The 16,678-nt window shown below is 44.8% G+C and overlaps 1 protein-coding gene across 1 annotated transcript in view; it reads right to left on the minus strand.

The window, feature by feature from the left end:
- The window catches only part of Wasf2 (WASP family member 2), a 63,596-nt gene extending 50,446 nt beyond the window's left edge, over nucleotides 1–13,150 (minus strand). Inside the window, exon 1 of the mRNA XM_032896639.1 lies at nucleotides 12,972–13,150. The gene's annotated coding sequence lies outside the window, so the exon portion shown is untranslated. The remainder of the gene's footprint in view (nucleotides 1–12,971) is intronic.
- Nucleotides 13,151–16,678: the final 3,528 nt, after the last annotated feature.

The following is a 16,678-nucleotide window of genomic DNA, read 5'->3' on the forward strand; positions in this document are numbered from 1 at the left end:
GAGAGAAGAGAAGCTGCCATGAGAGGAGATGAGCATGCAGCCAGCCAGTAACAAGGGACATATGGCTGGGACATAAGTTAGCATAGCTGCAAAATCTGCCCAATCCAGGCTTACAGCTTGTAAGTAACATACCTGGACTCTGTGCCTTTACATGGGCTAGCTAGAATGTACAATCCTCTTTACAGGCCGCAGCATTAGGACGGTTGAGAACCACTGCCCTAGAGGAGAAATCATCCCTTTGCACCGAAATGGTACAAGGAAAAATAAGGACATTTCTGCCATCCCCACCCTCATCCCAAAGGCAAAGACAGTAAATACAGAGAAGAAATGACTGAAAGACACTGAATGCCACGCCCTCAGCTGGACATCCCCCACTTCTGGCAGGCCACCACAACGCGGCTCCAAATAACATCAGAAGAGCACGCGCAGGAGAAAACTGACCACTCACTGTTAAGTCCACTCTGACCACAAAGTCTGAGAGAAGCAGACAGAAGAGAATAACACACTCTGTTCACAGATGTCAAGGTTGACAAGACCAGACCAAGTAGGTTGCAAAGAAACTGAATGTCACTGGAACAGCCATGATTAACCACCTGCAGGTCTGGGGGAAGGAAGGTGCAGTCAATGAATTCCTGACCATAGTGCTTTGGATGGTGCCACCACAACTGAGACCGTCTAATCTGCTAATTCTAACTATTCTTTTTGTATCAAAAACAACAACAACAACCAAAGTGTAATTCTAGAATAGACAGATGATATGCCAGAAGGAAAATGCCATTCTCTAATTTATGCTAACAACTGTTACTGAGCACCGGACAAAGGAGTGGCATCATTTAATGCTCCAAATATTTCTCTGAAATATACTCTACATTTTACAGATAAGCAAACAGGCTAAGAGAAGAAGCTGCAAGAAACTACATACAAATCTCAGTGGATTTGGGGGGAGGGGATCTCATTCTATAGGCCAGGCAGGCCTGTGTGTCCTCTGTGTTAGAACCTTAGCCCTGACCTATTGGACCTGGCTCAGTATCTACATTCTTTATGCTGTTGCTGTTCTGCGCTTTGTGTTTTGAGATAGGGCCTCACTCTGTAGCCCAGGCTGACCTAGAACTCGCTCCAAAACCAGGCTGGTCTCAAACTCAGAGACCCACCTGTTTGAGCACTGGATTAAAGATGTGCACCACCACACCTGGCTTCAGAATTTAAATTCTTAGTCATATAGCAATACTACCTCCTACCATCTGGCAAACACCAAGAAGTAGATATGTAAAATGAGGTGGGTAGTCTCAGAGTATTACATACACCTGCAATTCCATCACTTGGCAGGTAGAGGCTGGAGGATCAGAAATTTCAAGGACATCTTTTGCTACACTGTGAGTATAAGGTCAGGATGGGCTACATAAAACTCTAAAAATCTAAACGTCTCAAAATCTAAAAATAAAGAACCGGCATAGTGGAACGCACCTCTAATCCCAGCAGAGCCAAAGCCAGTCGGAGCCAGCTGAAGCTCAGCTTGGTCTACAAAATAAGACAGTCTCAAAACCAAAAACAAATGATGATGATAATACATAAATAAGTACATCAGCTGGGAGCCAGGCATGGTGGAACACGCTAATAACCTCAGCTACCTAGACAGGAAAATGAGAATCCAAAACCACCCTGAGCTACACATTGAGCTTCAGGACAGCACAGGCGGCTTAATCTGACCCTGTCTCAAACAAAACAAAACCATACAAACTGAGCTCATTCCTGCAATAGAAGTTGGAGGTGGAAGGACCAAAATCATAGGCCATCCTCAGCTACATGAGTTCTAAGCCAGCCTGGGATACATGAGACCCAATCTCCAAAAAGAACGGGAGGTGGGGAGGGACGGGGGGGGTGGGGGAGTTATTTCAGTCTAAACTTTGCTATTCATGAGCAGAGTGACTTTTTAAAAGTTCATTGCAGGGACTGGAGAGATGGCTCAGTGTTTAAGAGCTGACTGCTCTTCCAGAGGACTTGGGTTCAATTCCCAGCAACCACATGGCAGCTCACAACTGTCTATAACTAGACATGCAAGCAAGCAAAACATCAATGTACATAAATTAAAAATAAAATTTTTAAAGGTTTGTTTCTGAACTGATATAATTTATTCATAAAATATTAAAAGTAGCTACTAACAGTTTATCTCAAATGATGGAGATTGATCATACCAGAATATATTGGGAGCTCAGAGCACTGCAAATTATCACCCATGAACCTGAGGCAGCTTGCAAGCTAGAGAGGGACAAAGTCGGTCTTCTATTTATCAAAATCCAACTTTGATTTTAGGAATCTACAATTCCTAATGTAAATGGAAGAGTATACCAATAAGTACGAAGCAAGATTTTCTACACAGTTAAACAATTTCTCAAGATCTGTTTTGAAGCTAGGCCTGATGGTACAGGCCTTAATCCCAATGCCCTGGAAAGCTGAGGCAAGTGCAAGGTCCTGTGGGCTACAGAGTGAGTGAGGCCTAGTGAGACCCTATTTCAAAATGGAAAAGCAAAACGGAGGGCTGAGGATGTAGTTTAGTCGTGAAGCTCTCCCCTAGCATGAATGAGGCTCCAGGTCAATCCAAGCACCAAGAAAGGGGTTGGGGGGAGGAAGAGGGGGAAGAAGAAAAAGAGGCAGAGGAGTAAGAGGAGGAAACTGTTTTTTGATACTTGCTAGAACAATGGCATCTTGGGGAGAAGAGGGAGTGATTCTAAATACTTGAGAGCCAAAGAACTGTTCTTGTTATTCCACTGTGTCGACTACAGAGTTTAAAGTAGTGTAAGCTATAAGATATGTGTGTAATAAATACATAGGTGTGCATACACTCAAACTGAAACTAAAACGGACCATAACTCTCTGAAAACATGCCATCTATATCCTAAAAATAAGAAACTTAATTTTATTCAACTGGAATTAATCTTACAACTAGAGAGTCCACTTCAGGTTTCCTACATTTCATCGGAGAAGGAATACCAGAGCTCGACATCAAACATCATAAGCAAAGCTTAGCAGCCTTTCCCATCAACTTCAAGCTGTTTATTTTTAGGTTTCTAGAAATCCTGATGCGAAGCAGATTTGTTCTAAGATACGTATGTCTGTATCTGAACAGCATTCCCTCTGTACAATCCTTGTTTCTATTCTTCTCTTTTCTAATTCAATTCTGTTTGGTTTCTAAGTTAAGAAGTGTGTTTCATTTGCATAAATGGTAACTATTCTGAGATACTATTCATGACTATACATTTGAATTCTCTAGAGTACCATTCATAACTTCAAATGAAACAGGAAAAAAACATTCATTCAACTTTACCTTAATGGTGACTAAGATATATGTGATGCTAATGGTATGCTACTGTAGGGCAACGAGTCCACCCGACAGCCATGGGAGAGCCACGGAAGCGGCCTAACACACAATCATAACCGCACTTAAGACATCAGATTTTTGGGGGTGATTTTGCTGTTACTCAACTTTGTGGTTTTTTTACGATTTTTAAATTTTATATTCACATGTATGAATGAATCTGTGTGTACGAATACCAAGACACCAGAAGGTATCGGATTCTCTGGAGCTAGCACGACAGGCAGTGTAAGCCCCATGTGTGGATGATGGGAATTGAACTGGGGTCCTCGGGAAGAGCAACAGGCACTCCATTTCCAAGCCACCTCTCCTTCTCTGAACTGCATATTTCTTAAACACAACTTTATAGATGACAATGTCAGCTACAAGTCATGCAAAGCAAACATATGTAAGCTACTGGCAAGCATTATGACTAGTGTGCAGCTTTTCAGTGTATTATCTCCCACATGCAGGCTAATGGGCATCATCAGGTAAACGTGCTTCCACCAAGCCCAACAAACCTGAGTTCTATCCCCACAGCCTACACAGTAGAAGAGAACAGAATCCTGCAAGTTGTCCTGTGGTCTCTATATATGCACTGTAGCACACACATGCCCACATCACAAAAATAAAAATGTAGAAGACAGGCTGGAGAGAAGATTCAGTGGTTGAGAGCACTGACTATTCTTCTAGAGGTCCTGAGTTCAAATCCCAGCAAACACATGGTGGCTCACAACCATCTGTAATGGGATCCGATGCCCTCTTCTAGTGTGTCTGAAGACAGCTATAGTGTATTTATTATATATAAAAATAAAAAATCTTGGGGGTTGGGGATTTAGCTCAGCGGTATAGCACTTGCCTAGCAAGCACAAGGCCCTGGGTTGGGTCCTCAGCTCTAAAAAAAGAAAAAAAAAAAAAAAAAAAGAAAAGGAAAAAGGAAAAAAAAATAAATAAATCTTAAAAAAAAAAAACTGGCTTAGTGTCAGGCAGTGGTGGTGTATGTATGCCTTTAATCCCAGTACTCAGGAGACAGAGGCAGGTGGATCTCCGTGAGTTTGAGGCTACTCTGGTCTATAGAGACAGCTCCAGGGAATATATATATATTCTATTTCTTAGAATTGGAGTAACGGCTCAGCAGTCTAGAACACCTGCTGCTCTCACGGAGGATGCAGTGCCCACATGGTAGCTCATTACCTGTAACTCGAGGTCCAGGTGACCTAATACCCTCTTCTGACATCCATGGGCACCAGCACACACATACTATAGTCAAAACAGGAAATAAATAAATCTTTTTGCTGTTGTTGTTTTTGATTTTTCTAGACAGGGTTTTTCTGTGTTGCCCTGGCTCTCCTTGAACTCTCTCTGTAGACCAGACTGGCCTCAAACTCTGAGGTGCTCCTGCCTCTGCCTCCCAAGGGTTGGGATTAAAGGCGTGTGCTATCATCAACCAGCAATAATTTTTTATTTTAGATGACATGTATTTGTGTAGAGGTCAGAGCACAACTTGCAGGAGTTAGTTCTCTCACATGAGAGTCCTATGGTTAGTTGTAATTGTCAACTTAACACAATGTAGGATCATCACAGAAGAACATGTCAGCAAGACTGTCTAGATTAGGACAACCTGTAGGCATGTCTGTAAGACCTGATACCTTAACTGATGTGGAAAGACTCCCTGGCTTTGGGTCCTAGACCTAGAAAGAGAAGTGCACTAAGCAACAGAAGCGTGCACGCATTTGCCACTCTCTCTGCTCTTGACTGAGGATGTGATTAGCTACTTCAAAGTCCTGCCTCAATGGATTATGAGCTAGAATTGTGAGCAAAACGTAAGCCCTTTCTTTCTCCCCTAAGTCACCTTGTCAGGGTACTTCATTACAGCAACAGACATGAAGCATTTTCATTCAGAGACTGAACTCAGGTCTTTGGGTATGGTAGCAAGAGGCTTTACCCTGGACCTTAAACCTGTGTTGTAGAGTTCTAAAGTATCTAAACAAGGACAGCAAATGATAGACCTGAGCCAGAAAACTCAAACTTCAGTTAAGAAGAATCCTGACCAGTTCTAGCAGGTTTTAAAAGGCAATTCTAGTTGATCTTTAGGACTGAAGCTTTCTGAGTCTTTCATTCATGGAAGTAACAGTCTGCTGGCTCTGTACTCCACCTAATCTTAATCAGTGATAAGAAATTGAATTTACATAGATCTGCATAAATAATTCAGCTCTCTGTACTGCTCCAATATATTTTAACTTAATAAAATAAAATCTGAACAGAATAAAAATCATGTGGCTATTTTAAAGTTGTCATCTCCTGATTTCCCTCAATTTCTCTTCTCATCCAAAGACAGGGACCTACAACCAGAAAGGAGGAACAGAAGCCAGGCACCCATCTCAGAACGTCTGCACGCACTTCCCTCTGCAGGCCATCAAGCCACTCTGCTAACTCAGTGGTTTTCAACTGGGGCATTCCGCTCTCCAGTGTCTGTGTAACAATGTCTAGAGATATTTCTGGGTGTCACATTTGGGGTGGGGGGAAGGGGTATCACATCACTACTGGCAGTGGATAGTAAACTGGAGGCTGTTTAAATTTCTAATCTGACCATGAAATGGAATTGAGAGAAACCCACACAAATGAAGTAAGAGAAGGCAGACACAGTGGCATAAGATGTCAAGAGGCTGAGGCAGGAGGACCAGGAATTCAAGACTGTCCTGATCCTATCTCAAAAACAAAACCAATACCCCCACCCCCCACCCCACGAATAAAACAGAGGTATTATTAGCCCTTATTAAGTTTATACGTTATGTTATACGCTAACCATACAAAAATGAGTAACAAAGCTGGATAGTGGTGCCACATGCCTATAACCCCAGCACTTGTAAGGCAGAGGCAGGCAGACCCCTGTGCATTTGAGGCCAGCCTGGTCTACACAATGCCAGAGCTATGTAGTGAGACCCTGAACAGAAAAAATAAAAAATTAAAAGGCTGGGGATGTGGCTCAGTGGTGTGGCACTTGCCCAGCACATATGAGATTGGTCCTGGGTTCATTTTCCACTAAAAAGAAAGAGAGAGAATAACATTAAGTCCTGTCCTTAAAAAGTACACAGTAAGCCAGGGGTGGTGGCACACACCTTTGATCACAGCACTTGGGAGACACATGCAATAGAATCTCTCTGAGTTCCAGGATACCCAGGGCTACAGGAAAAAAAGAGGAGGAAGAGGAGAAGAGGAGGAGGAAGAAGAATAAGAGGAGAAAGAGCAGGAGGAAAAGGAAGAGGAGGAGAAGCTGCAGCAGCTCACAGTCAGAGAAACAATTTTATAACTTGTCCGACTTGGGGAGGAAATAATAATACAATTACATCATGTCCCCCTTCCTTCCCTCCTTCCAAACCTTCCAATATACCCACTCCTGCTTTCTTCCCTTTTGAATTCATGGCCTTTCCCCTTTTTTGTGTGTATATGTGTATCAGTGTGTGTTCAATCAATGGTACTTGGCTGGATATGTTTTCACTTAGTGTTGGATAACCAAGGTACGCTCTTCCCTGGTCTCAGGATTCAGTAGTTTTTGTAGTCTAAGCTTTTGAGTCTGATTAATGTGGTTTAACAAAGGAGGGATGGAAGGTAGTCAACGAGCATTTCCTAAAGCAGAGAAAGGCTTCTGAGATCGGCTTTAAAGGATACGCAAAGCACCCAATGTCATAGCCTTCTTCCCAAAGGAACCATTCAGTTCTCTAGTCAACCAAAAGCGATGGACCATCAACTCTTTCTCAGGTCATGCTGGAGACCCAGTCAAACTACAACTTCCTCCTATGTTTTTTAATTTTATTTTTATTATTTTTAACTATGTATATGTGTGTATTTGTATGTGGGTATGTACACATGAATGCAGGTGCCCACAGAGACCAGAGAACTCAGTCCCCTGGAGCTGGCTTCGATCCACCTGATGTGTTGTTGGGAGTTAAACTCAGTTCCTCTGGAAGAATAATTAACGCATGCTCTTACCCACTGAGCCATCTCTCCAGCCCCTCAACCTACAACTTTCAATGTCTTCTGTTCGCATCACTGGTGCACGGGAGTCTGTCTCCTTTACCCAAAGTATGCATTTCTACCTATCCCAAATTATCACTTGTCACGCCACTGAACCTCAGTAAGGCTAATAAAAATAACCTTCAGTTGGCCAGGGATGGTGGGCCACGTCTGTAATCCCAGCACTCAAAATCTAGTCAACAGGCAAATGATTTTATTTTTTTTATTTATTTATTTATTTATTTATTTATTTGGAGACAGGGTCTCTCTGGCTCCTAGAACTTACTTTGTAGACCAGGCTGCCCCCAAACTCACAGAGATCCATCTGCCTCTGCCTCCCAGGTACTGGGATTAAAAGTGTCTGTCATATCTGCCTGGCCTGAATCCTCTTTTAACATACTTAACTCATGTTACTGCCAACATAAAACTCACCAAAAAAAAATATCATTGAGCAGTTACAATGTGATATGTCAGCAATATATTCATAGGTTTATCAGGTAAAAATTTCACAACCTAACAACTTTGAGTTCAACCCCTGGATACCAAATGAAAGGAGAGAACTGACCCCCAAAGTAGTCCTCTGACCTCCACACACCTTCTGTGGCACACATACATCTCACACACACACACACACACACACACACACACACACACACACACACACAAATGAGAAATAATGTATTTACCTTTGTTTTATACGGATTGGTGTTTTGCATGCATTCATGTCTATGTGAAGGTGACAGATCTTGGAGTTACAGTTGTGAGCTACCATGTAGTGCTGGTATTTGAACCCAGGTCCTCTGGAAGAGCAGTCAGTGCCCTCAACCATTGAGCTAGAGAGATAAACAGTTCTTCCTGGTTAAGTATTGACATCAGAGCTCCTGTGCCCTTAATAAGCACATTTTTCATGGACAATTCTGATAGGGACCAGTTTGAAGCTCTGGTCTTTAGGAATTACAAACACAAAAGAAATATAAACCACAGTTCCCTGGCTTGAGTTTTGTTGATGTTTGTCACAGACATGATTGCTTTGTGTAGACCTTGCTGTTCCAGTGCTCATTCTGTAGATCAGGCTGGCCTCAAACTCACCCCTGGCCTCCCCCTCCCAAGTGCTGAGATTATTTACCCAGAATCACAAGTGTATCTTAGAATGTCACATACTAGTTCACTAGTTCATCTACAAGATAAGCAAAGTTAGAAATGCTAACTCTGGGGTTGGGGATTTAGCACAGTGGTAGAGCGCTTGCCTAGGAAGCGCAAGGCCCTGGGTTCAGTCCCCAGCTCCGAAAAAAAGAACCAAAAAAAAAAAAAGAAATGCTAACTCTACAATTATTTTCAACAGTATCAGCACTTATGAAATGGAAGAAAGTGGGCAGTTCCTATTCCCTAGTCCAATCCCACAACTACTCCACCTCCAGCTGCCAATCCACCATTCCATACCCTCTCTACACCCCTGTCAAAGTGCTATTAACAGACATTATGGAGCCATTCAAATGGGAGGATGAACTGAATGAAGGCTTCAAACACAGTAGTCCCATAGTCTGTGGAACAAAATTCTTAAAATCTATGTTGCCCCGGGGTTTCTTACAAAGAGAAGAAACCCTTCAATGTCAAACAATGAACTTCATTCTATAGTAGAGGTATGTCAGAAGATCTAAGAGTACATATGGGATGAATGAAGATGTAGCTTAATTGGTGGAGTTTGGCCTAGCATGCATTGAGGTCCTGGCTTCCATCCCTAACCCCACAAAAACTGGGTATAATGGCATAAGCCTGTTGGGAGATGGTTTTGTGCACTATGTTAAGGGTGTCTGTATTATTCAAATGCAGATCTCTGTACCCCAGAGAGTTGAGGACTGCCCAGCTTAGGCCTGTAGCTTGTTAATAAAAACACCAGGTCTCTGGAGCTTTGGTTGAGCGCTAACAGGGAGGGGTTGGGGATTTAGCTCAGTGGTAGAGCGCTTGCCTAGCAAGCACAAGGCCCTGGGTTCGGTCCCCAGCTCCGAAAAAAAAAAGAAAAAAGAGAGCTAACAGGGGCTAGAGCGATGTAGAAACGCCTAGTGGTTATTTGGGGAAAAGAGGGGCCTAGAAAACCCTCCAAGAATTACTTTTACACAAGCTTCTAAACCCAGACCTTGAGGTGGAAGTAGAAGGATCAAGAGTTCAAGGTCAGGGGCTGAAGAAATAGCTCAGCAGTTAGGAGCACTAGATGTTCCTCTAGAGGACCTAGGCTCAATTCCCAGCACCCGAGTGGCAGCTCACAACTGTTTGCAGCCCCAGTTCCAGGGGATCCACGGCACCAGGCACGTCCATGATGCACACATATACGCATACAGGCAAAACACCCACACACATAAAATAAGTCCTTTTTAAAAAGATTTATTTATTTATTTTATGTATATGAGTTCTATAGCTGTCCTCAGACACAGCATAAAAGGGCATCTGATCCCATTACAGATGGTTGTGAGCCACCATGTGGTTGCTGGGGATTGAACTCAGGACCTCTGGAAGAGCAGTCAGTGCTCTTAACCGCTGAGCCATCTCTCCAGCCCCCAAATAATTCTTTTTAAAACAAAGAGTTCAAACTCATCCTCCAGCTACATAGCTAATTCCAGGCAAGCCTGTGCTACAAGAGACCTTGTCTCAAAACACCAAGAAAAACAGAAAGAAAAGAAAAAAGAAAAACTTTGACCCAGATTCCATCTATTAGCGATTATCCTACATTACACTAAGCATCACCCTGAAGCAACATCAGCTCTAAAATTCTGCAAACATAAACCTTTGAGTGTACAGAAAAGGTACTGCTTTTCTCAATAGCTACAGAAAATAAAGCGGAAAAAAAAAACCCACAAATTATTATTTATAAACAGGAGGAGGGCAGAGAGGACAGGTGATGTAACTCAGCTGTAAAATGTGTCTGCTTAGCAGAAACAATGGAGTTCCACTGGCAACACCACAAAGAGAAAAAGGTGGAGGGGGGGAGTCATTTTACTTTATCAAAACAAGTACAGGGTTGGGGATTTAGCTCAGGGGTAGAGCGCTTGCCTAGCAAGCGCAAGGCCCTGGGTTCGGTCCCCAGCTCCAAAAAAAAAAAAGAGTAGATGTCAAAACAAGTACAGAGAGAGTACTAAAATGCATACTTTGGTACCTAAGAGAAAACGCCCGCTGTCTACATTTTAATTAAAGTAAAAGTTTTACATCACAGAAAAAAAGTTTTCTACATAACACTATTTTTCAGTCACTGAAACCAACTTTGCTATACACAGTATTTACTGTTTGAGTGTATTGCGTGTATGCGTGTGCAGCATGCCTGCTGTCAGACAAAATCAGATCCTCGGGAACTAGAGTCACACACATTCGCACAAAGATATACACACATGCAGACTATTAAAAACAAAATGCTAGAGAGATGGCTTAGCAGGCTAGAGCACTTGTTGTTCTGTCTGAGAACCCAAGTTACCATGGGGGTCATATGATTCACAACCATTCAAAAGAGAAACCTTAAATGTCAAAAACCGAGTAGGGTGTGCTAACGCTTGCTGCCTGTAATCCCAACATTCGAGAGTCTGACGCAGGAAAACACCGGGGACAAGGCAAGCCTGAGTTACATAGGAAAGCCCAGACTCAACATAAATAAACAAACAAACAAACAGCAACATTAAAAAGAAATTAACAACATAGTTATAAATAAACAGGCAAACATATTTTTCAAGTGATGGTGGCTTTGCACCCTCTAGTAGCAAAGTCAGATTATGTTAAAACCCAGAGTTCATCACATTAAAACTCAAAGTTTGGGAAGGATGAGGGGAACAGTGAACCAACAGTGAGGACTCAATGAAATGTCCCTTAATCGCTCATCGTGGAGGATTTAAGACCTAAAGTTACTTCACTCTAGATTCTAAAATCTAGAAGAGCATTCTCAATGTCCAGCCAATTCAATGGCCTTTTTCTGGGCAAGCAGAGCCTCCCACATGGCCTGGGACAGTCCTTACAGCTCCCTGACAGGAAGCAGGCTTTAGAAGTCCTTTCCTTCCTTCCTCCTTTAGCTGCTGCTTTTCTGGTTTTAGAATTTCAAACAAAGAAAATACATATTGGCTGCACAGCTAAGAAACGCCCTCTTTCTCTGCAACTTCCTCCTCGGATTTTCCTCCCTAACACTGACATATGAGAACAATACCCACAGCTGGACCTGCTATTTTGATTAACCCAAAGCTCTTGGGGTTTGGAAAACTTAAGGGCTAAGGTACCCAGCCTACTCCTACTCAAAGTCCACCGCCTTCACTCATCTACAAGATAAGCAAAGTACAAAGAAAGAAATGCTAACACAGGCAGGCTATTGAAACTTTCACCCCAAGGAACCCAAAGAAATTATACTAGCAGACGGGTAAATTTCCCCTCCGAATAAAACGTAGCTTTCTTACAGAGGAGAGAAAGACACTCAGATGACGACACCCTGAGCCAAAACTCAAATTGCTGAACTTTCTTCAGCAGGACACCTGCCCGGGACTCAAACTGAATCCTCTACTGCTCTGACACACTTCAAAGTGACTTTTAACACTTAGAAATGGCCCTTTCTAAGTCGCAGAGCGAGAAAAGGAGATGGACTTATAATCAATAATCCTGAGCTCAAGACCTGGCCTGTCTCCACACCAAAGATCTCTGGGCTAGACCCCTCCCTCCATTTATGACAAAGCAAACTTTTATTAAGAGAACAGTGACTTATCCCTGCCCCGGTGCTTCCCAGAGGAAACACCCTCACGTTAGTAAGCGCCACACAGCACTGTGTCACCCTGAGCAAAGTTACTTCTCTGAAAAAGACTGGGCTTCCTCACCTGCAAACTTACAAGGACAGCTGTATACCTAAGGTTTGGCACATAGTAGGGCAACCATTAACATTTTCCTTGGCTTTCTTCCTCTTCAGGGCTGGACTTAAAAATGCCAAGAGTTATCCCAAAGGCTCCAAGAATTTCCTCATCATCTCTGAATCTATGAACGACTGTATAAAATTTTCTCATCTCAAAGGACCAAAGGACTTGGCCCTACCCCGTCACGTTCTGGTTAGCACCCACGCTTTGGTACAAGTGGCCCATAAACCAAGGCTCCTCTCTCTTTAGGGCCCATTCTGGGCACACGTGCACTCGCTCACACATTATATAGTGTCCTACCCCCAGCTTAGCAGCCAAGGTCCTCGAAAAGCTCTTCAATTACTTTATGGTCCAAATATGGAAACTGAGGCTCAGCCTGGAGAAGAACTTGTCCAAGAGCTCGGGGAGCTGCTGGGACCCAATTCACATCCTTCACATCCTTCGGTGAAGTCTTTTTTTACAAATGGTAAACTGAGGCCCAAAGACGGAAGTGATTTGCTCAAGAGCACACAGTGGGTTGGTGGCAGGGCCACAGGTCGTCACACTTTCGCCGACCCTCCCTAGTCTCCAAAGGGCAGTCTGGGTCACCATCACCCCCGAGGTGTCACCACAGAGCTGACAGCCCGATTGCCCGTAAGAGCGGCAGTCAGAGCCGACACTGGGCGCCCTGGGACCCTGCAGGGGCGGCCGGGCCGGCGCTCCCGTCTCACAGCCGGGCGCGCCCAGGGGTACTTGTTGCTCACCTGACTTCGCGCAGTCGCCCTCAGCGACATGAAGGGCTGGGCAGCCGGTCCCTGTCCCCACGGAGTACGCTCCAGCCCACCGCTTTGCGGGCTGCTACACAGCCGGACGCCCCCCTCAGCGCGCTACGCCCCCAAACGCACTCCACCGGCCTGAGTCCGCCATTACACGATTTCCCCGCCCCGGGACGCAGCCACACCCCGCCAACCGTTCTGATTGGCTCCCTGCCCCACCGGCCCTGGTCTTCCAGCTATCCCATTGGTCTGAATCGAATGCCAATTAAATAAGTACGCAAAAGACGTATTCAAAGGTAGTGTCCCGGGAACTCCACCCGAGCGACTTCCGCAATCGGAGTAAACAGAGGCGAGGGCAAACCAAGTGAAGTGGAGATGGGAATAAAGGTAAATCGACGCCCAAGTTAGAGTACAAAAATAATCAGCTTAGTAAATGAAAGACCTCGTCTAACACGTGTTGAAAGACAAATTATTTTTATTAGAATCCAGACATCCAGTATTTTTTATGTAAGGAACAGGCCGAGCCTATGAACTTTATGTGGACACCCCTCAAGTTGTAGATAGTTCTGTCCCTTCACGCCTTGTCCCAAGCAGGACCGAAAGTCGGGTGGGGGAGAGTGAGTCATAGGCTTCAACTCACCCCGACTGATAGGTCTTTGAGTGAAGCGTGCATCCTGAGTTTGGGAACTAATTCTGAGAGGCCACTGTCCGGTGAGCCAAACACCTGTCACTTTGCTCTGCAACTTCAGATCACTCCTACCTTCCTAGTTCTCACTTTGTTCTACAAAATAAAGTAGGTGCAGTAGATCTCCCAGTCCATGAAGGTGAGAAGTATGAGAATACACGCCCAAGTGGCTTATTGAATGCAAAATGCTGCAACTGAGTGACAATGTGACAAATCCAGTTTAGCACCTTTAGTATACCAGAGCCATCTCTGTAGAGCAGGTATTGGCCTCATACGGAAGAATAGATCTTAGGCGGGCTCCATTACGGACACGTCTGCTGCGCTCTTAGCCCTGTACTACTGAATTTACTTTTAAAAAGGGTGCACGGTGTGTGTGTGGGGGGGGGAGGGGTTCAGGTGAGGGAGGCGACACGACACGGCTCAGTCAGTAAAGTACTACTTTGAAAGCATGAGGACCTGAGTTGGAGAACTCAGATTCGAAACAAAACAGGCCGACTGTAATACTAGCGCTGGGGAGGCAGAGACAGGAAGAACTCTAGAGCTCACAGGCCCAGCCAGCCTAGCCTGCTCCTGCAGTCCAGGCCAATGAGAGAGCCTGTTTCAAAAGCCAAGGTAGAAATTGCCTGAAGAACAGTACCTGAGGTGATTCTCTGGCTGGCACAGGTTAAACCCTCACCTACAGCATGCACACTGACCTGCACCCTCACACGCAGCATGCACACACACACAACACCCTGAGTACATGATAAAATTTCCCCACAATTGGAAATGACCACAGAACTCAAACCTACCCCACTTAGCATCTGTTCCTGTATTTCTTACTCTGTGACATCTTGTCACCTGAAAATGGGTTTTTCTCATCCGGTTAGCAGGCTGGGATGGTCCTAAGGATGCTGGGTAACTGTTTCTTTCACTCTAGTCACTGAACTTGAGTCTCCTGCTACCCACCAGCTAGACCAATATTCTTGTGGAAAAGTACCACCCGAGATATGGTCCACGTGTTCCTAGCATTCTAGAAATCAAGAGAAAAGAGATGACCAGCAGGTGAATTACCCAAACAGAAGCCAAATGAAGATCTCACTGGGGCCCTCTGTAGGCCAAGCTGGCCCGAAACTCCCAGGAATCCTCCTGCCTCCGCCTCCCCAGTGCTGGGATTAAAGGCGTTTACCAGCACACTGGGCATTTCCAGGTCTTTGATCAGGTCTGTCCACTGTTGGAACTGAGCTCTCACCATCAAAGACTGCTTTGGTGTGTATTTCCAAGTCTTTCCCCCTCCCTGAAGCTTAAGACTTCAAAAAGGCAGATACTGTCGTGTAAGCAGAGTCAACAGGACCCCGGTGACCACTGGATTGGAGTCTTCTGGGCTTGAATTGGGACACTCAGTCTGACGAGTGACTGTTTAAATCCCGGCATGACTGTTAAGTGAAGGAGGGCAGCTGTGTAAATGACAGTGGCTCTGGGATCAGACCGACCCAAGATGGAAACAGAACTCCAACCACTTTCAGTCTCTCTATGCCTCACTGACTCGTTCTCTAAAACGTGGACACCAGGGGCTAAGACATGGCCCCGGTGATTAAGAGCACTTCCCTCTCTTGCAAATGTTCCAGGTTCGATTTCTGGCACCTCACAAAGTAGGTCACAACTACCTGGTAACCCTGGTTCCGGGGACTATGACACCCTCTTCTGACCTCTAAGGGCACTGCATATACATGGTACACATGTATAGGTTGAAGCAAACATGCACATAAAATGAAACGGTTGAACGTAAAAACCACTGAGGGCAGTTGTGAGGGCTTGTTGAATTAATGGTGGGTTGAATGGGTGGGCAAAGCTCCCAGCGGCCATTTATTTGTTAAAGGATTCACCCATCCAGTAGAAACTACGGAGACGGTTCAACGGGTAAAAGTGCTTGCTGCCGAGCCTGATAACTGAACTTCACTCCCCAGTTCCCTCCTGGTGGAAAGAGAGAATCAACATTCGTGCATAGGCCTTGGCGTGTTTACACCATTACACGTGTGTATACATGCACACGCGTGCGGGCGCGCGCATGCGTGCGCGCGCGCACACACACACACACACCAAATAAAAGTTTAAAAACTGCTAAGCACTTACAATACGCAGAGCACCGTGGGAATGGAGAGCTGCAATGCTGAGCAAAACACACTCAGATCCTCATGAAACGACCAGGCTCGTGAAAATTCACCGTGAAAGGGAACCTGTTTACCAGAGTGAAGGTTGGGAGGGACCATTGGGTCAGAGGAAGCACCCCTGAGCAGGTGATACCTGGGGTGGATTGGTAAATGGAGGAGAAGGAGGAGGAGGAAGGGAGGAGGAGGAGGAGGAGGAGGAGGAGGAAGGGAGGAGGAGGAGGAGGAGGAGGAGAGGAGGTGTCTGCCTATAAAATGAGCTGGAAGTCAGAAAAGGCGGAACACATCGAAAGATGGGGTGCAGAAGGAATGAGGCCAACAAGGATAGTGACAGTAAGGAGGTAGGACAGAGTAAATGTGACCTTCAGGTCCTGTTATTGCTAAATGAATATAAGGATGTTACAGGGGAGGGGGCCAGGCTTTGAAAGTGGAACTGTTCTCCTAGGATCTCGGCACTGCACTGAAAGAACACAGTCTTCAAGGTAGACTCTCTTGGGTCTGAACCTTGACTTTTACCACTGCCCCTGGGCTTGGACAGTCACCAACCCTTGCTGTACCTCATCTACTCTTTGGAGGGCTGAAGATTAGATATGTTAGAGGGTCATAAAGTAGAGATGATGATTTAATGAGAAAATGGGAGTTTGGCACATAAAGGGTACTATACAAATGGTGCTTGGTTGACCCAGCATCCAGAGAGATGAGTCTGAAGGAGCAGATCCAGACTATGAGAGAGAATGAATACAGGCATCTAGGCCCAGGCCATGTTGCCTTCTTATCTTTAAAGATCAGACAAGTTGGCTTTCAGTTGTTCTTTGACAACCTCCTCGATGTGTGATTTTGTTATTATTTGGTTCTTGATGTTG

The sequence above is a fragment of the Rattus rattus genome, chromosome 1, assembly GCF_011064425.1.
Source record: "Rattus rattus isolate New Zealand chromosome 1, Rrattus_CSIRO_v1, whole genome shotgun sequence".
Taxonomy (NCBI): Eukaryota; Metazoa; Chordata; class Mammalia; order Rodentia; family Muridae; genus Rattus; species Rattus rattus.